The sequence below is a fragment of the Anneissia japonica genome, unplaced genomic scaffold (genome assembly GCF_011630105.1).
Source record: "Anneissia japonica isolate Jap-2015-1 unplaced genomic scaffold, ASM1163010v1 scaffold1231_len1163931_cov198, whole genome shotgun sequence".
Lineage (NCBI taxonomy): Eukaryota > Metazoa > Echinodermata > Crinoidea > Comatulida > Comatulidae > Anneissia > Anneissia japonica.
Window position 1 is genome coordinate 982,343 of NW_022728604.1, and position 9,261 is coordinate 991,603.

Here is a 9,261-nt window from a genome sequence, read left to right on the forward strand (position 1 = left end):
TCTGGCGATTCCAATAATATAAACAACGATTATTGGTTGAGGGCGCTAAATCGTCTCGGTGATGATGGTAAGGATGATGATGATGCGAAAAATAATGTTTATTTAATTTATAACCTGATAGATAGACCCTATGTCGCTACGACGTTTGATAACAATTTACGAATGTTGCATATTTCTATTTTACGGGATCTGTAGTGTAGTCGGAAAAAAAAGTGAAGCTACATCACCGCAATGTATAGTGTAGTAAAGCGCTTAGGGTACTCATATATCTGAAAGTCTGGGGTGGCGCCAGGATTTTCCCGACGGGGGGTCCTGGGCCCTGACGGGTAGCCGATGGCCCCCGACAACAAAAAAGTGCAAGTGGTCGGGCGTCGCTCAAAATATTCCGAAAGTGGTCCAGGAGGACAAGCCCCCGAATTTCTTGACAATTTAGGGGTTTCCAAGGACTTATTTAATCGATGATCTGATGCGTGCGCCACGTCGTTTTGCGTTTCCTATAATCGCGTCGGCCGACGGCCGACGGCACAATGTAGGCCTTCCTATTAGCCGTCTGCTAGAATGTTGTTTTTGGTGGTGGTGGGTGCTATCGACGTTAACAGTCCTCAATCAATTACATTGACGAAAGCTTAAATAACGTATCAAATAAAACACATTAATCTTCATCATACTTTATTTCGTTAGTCCTGAATAAGGTCACATACAAAATTTTCAAAACTGTTTACCCACCTAAAATAATTTTTGTAATTTCCTATGAAGTATTATAGTCTTACAGGCTTACGGACAAGATGAGTCCAATGAATAGGCCTAACATAATTTGACTTTGAGCATTCATGCTATTTAGCCAATAAAAAACATACCGTACTAAACAAGCCCTAATCATTCAAAGATCTAAATTACTCAGTTGCGACAAGTGGCGTTTCAAATTCTGTATTAGCTGCCCAATCAAGCCAATTAATTTATTATTGACATAGCGAATTTATGATCATAAATTTTTCATGAGTCTATTTACTCTATAGTGGTCAGACCTAATTTGTACAAAGCATGACGTCATGATAGTATACGATAAACGATAAACGATTCACCGACCGTATGTGCGCAACGAAATCTATCCAAGCGTAACATCTACGTCAATCATTGGCTTTAGTTATGGATTTAATGTCGTAAAATGTGACTAGCACAGATCAAATGATTATTAGATAAAAAAGCCAAAATCCATAATAATCTTCCATTTCCCCTAATGGATACTGTTTGGCCTGTTACATGCGTTAAATACATCGTGGGCTAAGATATCTTCGATGAGAGGTCTTTTATATGGGTCCTTGTTTATGCATCTTTCTCCGAGACATTCTAAGCGTGGAATCTTAACCCTCAAACCAATTTCTCTCATAATTAAACCTATTTGGAATATATCTGATGCTGGTGACTCTTTAGTGATGCCGTCAACGAGTTCTGGTGCTATGTGCGTATGATTTTTTCTGAAACGAACTTTATCTTCTTCACTTAACCTATATTCCTGTGGATGATTTAAAGACGATGCCTGTCCTAAGTCGATGATCCTACCAGCCCATCGGCAGTCTGAATAGACAACTAAAATGTTATCACCTTTTAAATCATTGTGCAAGAGTTTGTTCTCGTGCAAAAACTTAAGCCCGCTAACAATATCTATCACAATGTCGAGCCATTGATCCGAGGTCAATCCAGGTTGGCCTGATTTCAGAACTCGCGAAATGGTTCTCGATTCGAGGGACTTGTGGTCGCCAAGGAACAGAGCGACTAGACGCAGTGGGAGTCCTTCATTCACTACGCCCATCAGGAACGGAAACGCATAATGTGCCGACGTCACTTGCATGGCACGAACCTCACACTGAAACTTTAGACGTATGTGGTTTCGGGTTTTTTCTGGTGCGTCGGCGTCAACGTACACGGATTTTACTGCGACTAGAGTTCTCGTTGGTAGAAACTGCATCAGTTCAACTTTTCCAAACACACCCTGACCGATGAGCACAGGTACATTACTACCAAGCCGCATTATTGGACTCAGGTCGCATGGGTTGATATAGTTCCAGTGGGGTAATTCGGCAATTAATTTATCTCTTCGATCAGTTCTTTCACAAATACTTGCTTTGGTATTGCCTCGCCCGCCTGACATAATGTGCTGAACTAACGTTGTTGGGCAGCAGCTCTGCAGACTATTCCGAAGACGTTCGATATCGTTTCGTAATTTTTGATTTGTTCTGAAATGAAACCATGCGGAATGTAATATAGGCCTAAGGTTTATGAGCAACGAAAGTCGGGCAAAGCACTGCGCCGTACGACGATCGTACGACCGTCGGCCGATGAATCTATCGCCACTCTCTATGAATATTTGACGACCCGACGCCATTTGCTGATTGTCGATGGCAGACTGAACGATCGCTTGCGCACACCTCGTCGCGTTATGTCCTACACTTCTTGGAATCGCATTGACTGGCGATGATCGGAGCAGTGTGTGCCTCAATTGAAAGCAATAGTAGGAACACAAGTCTACCACCATGGCAGTTTTATTGAATCAGGTCATCTTTTAAACCTGGCACTTAGTGTGGCGAACGACGAATTAAATTCCGCTCCCTGTGAGCGCTAGACGACGCGACGCCGGCAGTCTGAAAGGGTCGTCGTTAAAAACGATCCGTTGCGCGCGTCGTGGGGTTACCTTCTCCATAGAATCGCATCGCTCACCGTCTGGTGCAGTGAATGCCCGGCTTTAAACCGGACCCGTATCAAAGAATTTTAGTTAAATTGAGAAAGAGAAATCTATGAAGGGGGTGCAGTTAGAAAATACCCTCGCCCCTTCATCAAGTTAAACACTGTGGTTTCGTAACTGTGCTCACCCTTTAACGAGTTTAAAGTCGGGAACTCCCTGCGACGTACGGCGGTCGCGCGACCCTCGGTCGACGAATTCAACTCCGCTCCATGTGAGCGTTAGACAACGAGACGCCGTCTGCTGATTATCTGTGGCAGTCTGAGCGGATCGTCATTGGTTGCATTCCCCACAGCATCGCCTCGGCCGACGACAGTCGGGCGCAGTGAGTACCCGGCTTTAAAGGCCAACTCAGACAGCGTCGTACGACGCAGCCCGACGCCATTTGTTGTCGCGTGGGGTCTGTGTGAGTTAAACGCAGACGCGATGGTTTGCGTCGGGGGAAGTCGCGTCGTGGAATATTAAACATGTTTAATATTTCTCACGACGGCTTAAGACTGTCCCCGACGATAAATCGGGTCGGGCTGCGTCGGCCGACGCTGTCTGAGTTGGCCTTAAGAAACCATGGTTTCAATTTAAAATAAAGGTTTATGTATATTTAGAACTGGGTGGTAACATCCGTAACCTTACCTATTAGCATTATCAGCGATTTCTCGAATTCTATTATCTTTATGTGAAACCATTTTCTGAAGTTGTACGATACGTAACCTGAACGCTTCTTTTTCCACTGCCATCTGATCACCGCTAGCTTTGTCAGTTTGAGTGGTCGCCATGGCCGTAGAAACATCTGTTGGCTTAACCGACGTCAACCTTTGCCGCAAACTAAACGGAAAACACATTAAAGATATGCATCTTGTGTATACTGTATCTATGTAGTGGACCTTTCCGAGTGCAAATAAAGTTTAACAACTTAACGGTACGGTACCAATCGGAACAACATCAGAAATACGCGCAATTGCCATAAACAGTTATATAAGTTTGCACTGTGGTTTTGCTCGGACCTAACGCTTACGGGGAGAGTTTTTTTTTATGGCTTATTATGGTCCAAAATGTGCTTTAAGACCAAAATGTTTTACTTTCTGATCTGAAAACCTAGTCGTGAGTCGGATGACGTGGGGGGGGGGGATTTCCCATCCCCTCTGGCGCCACCACTGCTGCAGTTTCTATCCATGGTTCAGAATACAACCAAACATTATAGTATTCCATATCAGGTGTGTATCGCTAGGTAAAATTATTTTATTTATATCTAACATAATGATGTTTAATTCGATTCTCAATGACCAATTATCGTGATTATATAAAAACATGAATATCTTTCGCAGCCGAGTGTACTGGTGACCCATTGAGATTCGAACCTACGCCCGTTGACCCATTTCGGTTAGTCCTCGAATACATTAGAAGTATCACACGTTACATTTTTCAGCTTTAATCATTACTGATTTCATTTGTTTTAAAGTGATTTACGAACGTTTCCATCTCCTTTTCGGATTTTTCTTTCTCGGAGAGTCTTTTTTCCAACTGTATTTTCAGTGTGTCCAGTTGAGTGCATAGTTCGTTGTTGCTGATGAGTAGTCTATCCGAAGCGTTTTTCATTACATCTAGTCTCTCCCAAAGACGGGAAACCTCGGTCTTTTTATCCTAAAAAAGTCAGAGTAGTTTTTTTTTTTCACAAACCGAACTATCTATCGTAATCGACTCATTCTTATAACATACCAGTCCAAAAAAAAATCTGTATTTTTTAATAGTAAATATAATCGTTATTTTATAGGCCTAGTATAAATGTTATAAATTAAAAATGTAACGTCTAATTAAAATAACAATCCCACATGCTCACGTCATCAACCTGGTAAATCGCTTGACCGTGTTATCAAAATAATATTCACCTCTAATGAGTCGACAGCGATGTCTCGATGCATCTTAATGATCGTGAGCTGTTCCAGAAGATGACTAGGATTGGCTGGAAGTTGTGACGTTGAATTCAATGAGTTGCCAATCACGCGCTCAGTTTCCTCGTTGTGACAGTGACTGAACACGTTACCCTGGATTGATGCAACGAGTGCTGCTGGATCATTTGAGAATATTTGGAGGGTCTGCAATAATAACATTATAACGAAATTGTGTGTGATATGATATCTCCATGTAAGTATATGATAGGTAAACTACATACATGTACATCATCATCATCATCACCATCATCATCATCATCATCATCATCATCATCATCATCATCATCAGCATCATCTTTAAAAACACCACAACCACCCTCATCATCGTCATCAATCACCATTATCGTCACTCAGTTAAAAAGAGATGCAACAAAAATAAAGTTCTGTGATAAATTCTGTCTGTTTTTTTGTTGTGTCTAACGTGAATGTAAGAATAACCACAGGATGGAGTCGAAGTACTAGGACATTTGAATCAATGCATGATGCACCCATACCTTATGTGGAATATCTGTCTCTTCTTCAGGGAAATCTGAGTGTTCCTTGTCGAACAGGACAAGTTTTTTAGTCGAAGGAGCAGTAGCGTTGTCTGTCGCACTTCGGGAATGACCATAAGCCGGTGATCTGCTAAGCGCAACATTTTCTTTGTTGAAATCACTTCTGTTTTGTCGTTCAGGACACACATCAGAGGTTGAATTGTCGTTTAATGTATTAAGCTTATTCTGGCTTGCAAAAGGGACGTCTTCCAGAGAACTAATGGGCTCGTTGTCTGATGCATCCGATCTTTCTATTAGAGGAGGCATACTTTCGGTTGAGGTTGACTGTGCTTTTAACGACTCAAGGCGCGGCCCTCCAAGTAATTTAGTTAGATCAGCATTTTCAAGGGATTTATAAATTTCATTGAAAGAACTTGACGCAGAAGTTGACGTTTTCTTATGTTGCTTTATCACTCCATCTGATGCATGATGACAGAGTAGGACATCATCTGGCTGTTGACGATCATTTTCCAGTGTTACGTCCGGGGAAGCAATGTTGTGTTCATTGTAAGTTGCTTCATTGTCCTTGTCCAGTAATGGTTGGTGGTTCTTTGTAATCTCTGGACAGTCACCATTGTGGTCAAGTGATGCTAAGCAGCTCGGGTTTGCAGATGAAGTGTCATTATTTCGACCTTTGCGCGCAATTGTAGTGGTGATATTTAAATGTATGTTACTAACTTCAGTAGCTTGCCCAGGTTGTATAATAACTTTATCACAATTATTGTCGATATTTTCGTTGGAACAAGCAGACGGAATGCGTTGACTCTGAGATTTGGAATCTTGAATATGAACTTTATTTATAACCGTGACACCACTTGCACTTTTATGGGGCCTAGCTTGATTTGTGGCGTTGTTATTTGTTGTATTGATATGGGAATTGTTTGCTGAATTCGGCCTATTAGTTCTAGGAGGCCTATATATTTGTCTAGGGGGACGTATTGTCCGCCTACCCCTAACTGGTCGTCGTCTGTATTCGGACACAAGACCTATAGGCCCATTTCCGAAGTTGAATATGCCGTCCGCATATGGGGGACGATACATAGTATCTTTATAAAGAAATAAAAAAAATATTATGAAAGACAAAATGTGTAGGCTTAAATCATTATTTTCGTTTTGTGGGACATGTGCGTGATAATGGCTAATAAATACCACGTTCTGATTGGTCATTTTTAAAGTTTGATACACATTCTGGAAAAGTCCATTGAACGTACTTATTATCCGGAAATGAAAGGCCACTCTATTAATAATCATACACATAGGGTACGTTTTGTATAATCAGTGTATCAAACAATACGGTACTTCAATTATTTCACATTTAAGGCATCTTTGTGCAATACATTATTCGAGGCGGGAATAAATAAAATAACTACGTAACTGTACTGCACTTACATAAACACATAACATAATATGGCCTACGCTACATCATAAATAATATTACATTAAAACAACAACAAAAATGAAGCATGAATAAAAAGGTAAGGATGTTAATAAAAAAAATCATAAATTATATTATAGCCTATAAAAAGAATACAAACAAGCAAGATGATACAATAATAAGATACAAGCAAGAATAACTTATAAGCCTTGCCTAATACTGGTTTATTTGGTTCAAGTATACCAATAAACTTACGTGAGAAATCTCGTGTCGGATGGTGATTTGCTTTATTTATTATATCTATTGATGCAATTATATCTTGCTAAACAAGTTGTATTTCCTCACTATCTGAATCAATCGCACCTTTGTTTACATCGAACAAAATGTAATTTAATGTTGCCAGGAAACACTTCCTTTTACACAGACCGCGTAACGCGCGCGTGAACTAACGCGCATCCTATTTTATTAATCACGCGCGCTGTTTTTTGCAAAGAGCATCTCGTTGGGAAGGGGAAGGGAGTTGGGTAACATTCTTGTACTGTTTTATGGTTGTACAAAAATAAGTTGATGGGTATACTGGAAAAGTTCATAATTCTAAGTTTGTTATAACTAAAAAACAAATATACAGCATCCATTTTTCTAATTAATTTTGTTCAATGCATGGTAAGTTAATTTCGTTTTTCGTTGTTTTAACATTTTTTTTTCATGATGTTAAAAAAAACCAAAAACTGGTGTTTGACTGGAAATAGTTTGTTGATGAAACATGTAGGCCTAATTAGTTTAGATCTTATCTGTTCATAATGGGTAAATCAATTTTTAATTCGTTATTAGAGCAACAGGAATTTCTGATGACGTTTTTATAAACAACAATCGCCGTCTGTTTGGAATATGCATGTGTCTTAATATAAATGGTAGATGTAGAGTGCGACCAGAGGGAACAGACCAGTTGTTGTATGGACCATGGTATAAGGTAGTGGTTCCTAGCCTTTTTGCATTCGCAGACTCATCGGAAATAGAAGGGGTCCCAATTTTACAGATAGAGGGTCAATACCTCCTCAGCCCTAACCATGCTGGTGCTGAGGTACGGTACGAAATTTATATGGCCGGAAATGGCACTGTCAGACTCAAAATTTGAATGTAATTTTCTTTTATCCCCCATTTAATTATTAAATATTATTATTATCAATATTGGTAAGGCAACAAAGTGGAATCATGAAAAATTGATCTAAAAATCAAGCAGACCCAAACATTTTTTGCGGACATCCTGCGGAGCTTTTGGACTAGGCGGACCCCAATAATTGTTTGCGGATCCCAGGTTGGTAACATACTGTCTCTTATACACATCTAGATGTGTATAAGAGACAGGTATAATAACTTTATGAGTCATGTGCACTATAGAACACTTATTTATTATCATTGCCTATTATTTTGCTAAAATCGTTCCTAATTATCGTAAAATGCTATAGTATGCATTGCATTTTTGTCAGCTCTTCTAACCGTTGATTTGTAATCTGTGGTACAAAATTTGTTGGAAATTATCAGCTACATTGATTAAAGATGCTCCGTTATGAACAATTTTATCTGTAGGCCTACAGATGGACATAGAAATGCTATTTCCTCAGGTCCCTACAACACCAAAATAAAAGAAAATATAGAAAAAATATTCACAAATTATGGGTTTCAGAAATCATATAATAAAGGCTCTCAAAATGCAACTTTGCCGGAGTGGTCGGGGATTCGCCCCAACCCCCACTCGATCTCCAAAGTCAATTTTTTTCATTAACCTCTTAAATCAGTAAAAACATTCCTAAATGCTATAGTTACAAGCTATGCATTGCATATTATTTGCTTGCTCTTCTAGCTCGCTTTTGATTTTTAATAATTGTGGTTCAAAATATGTAGGAAATTATCAGCTCCAATGATTATGAACAATTAAATGTTAGCCATAGGCCTACAGATGTAAAGGACATAGTCACCACTTTAGGTCCCTAACAACACCGAAATTAAAAAATAAAAAGACTAGAAATCCATTTATAAGGCCCTCAAAATGCTAACATGTCGAAGCTTCCGAGACTTCGCCCCAACCCCACGGGGGCCTAGGCTTCTCCCATCATAAGGTCCGCTTCGTTTGCAAAACGCACCTCCCCGTTGAAAATCCTACCTATGGGCTAGGGCTCATGCGCATTCATATTTCTATCAGAGTTTTCGCTTTAGAGAAATCGGTTGTAGTTCGAATCGTTTCTACTTTTTGCAAAGCGAAAAAATGCTAAAAGGGGTCGTGAAACACAGAGGCAGTATTGGTTGTTTTTTGTTTTTGAAAGATGTCTAGCGCACTCACAACCTACCACAAATCAAAGATCTTAAAAACTAAAGATATCCAGCTCACGAATTTTCTTGACGTAGGATAGTTTGGTAAAAATCATGAATTATGCATAATCATCCTTATAGAACATATTTTGTGCATGCGCCATTTGCAAGTCTGAGTCAGCCTCATTTTGTCGCGAAGGACCTGTGCTCGGTTTTGGTCATGGTTTTGGTAGAACAATACACGACGCACCATTCACTTTTACGGCCCTGGGATTCAGTCTTTGTATGGACCTTGTATTTCAACCAATGCAAGAATAAAACAAGTGATTGACAGTAGATTCTGGAGTTTAATTTTAAGTACGA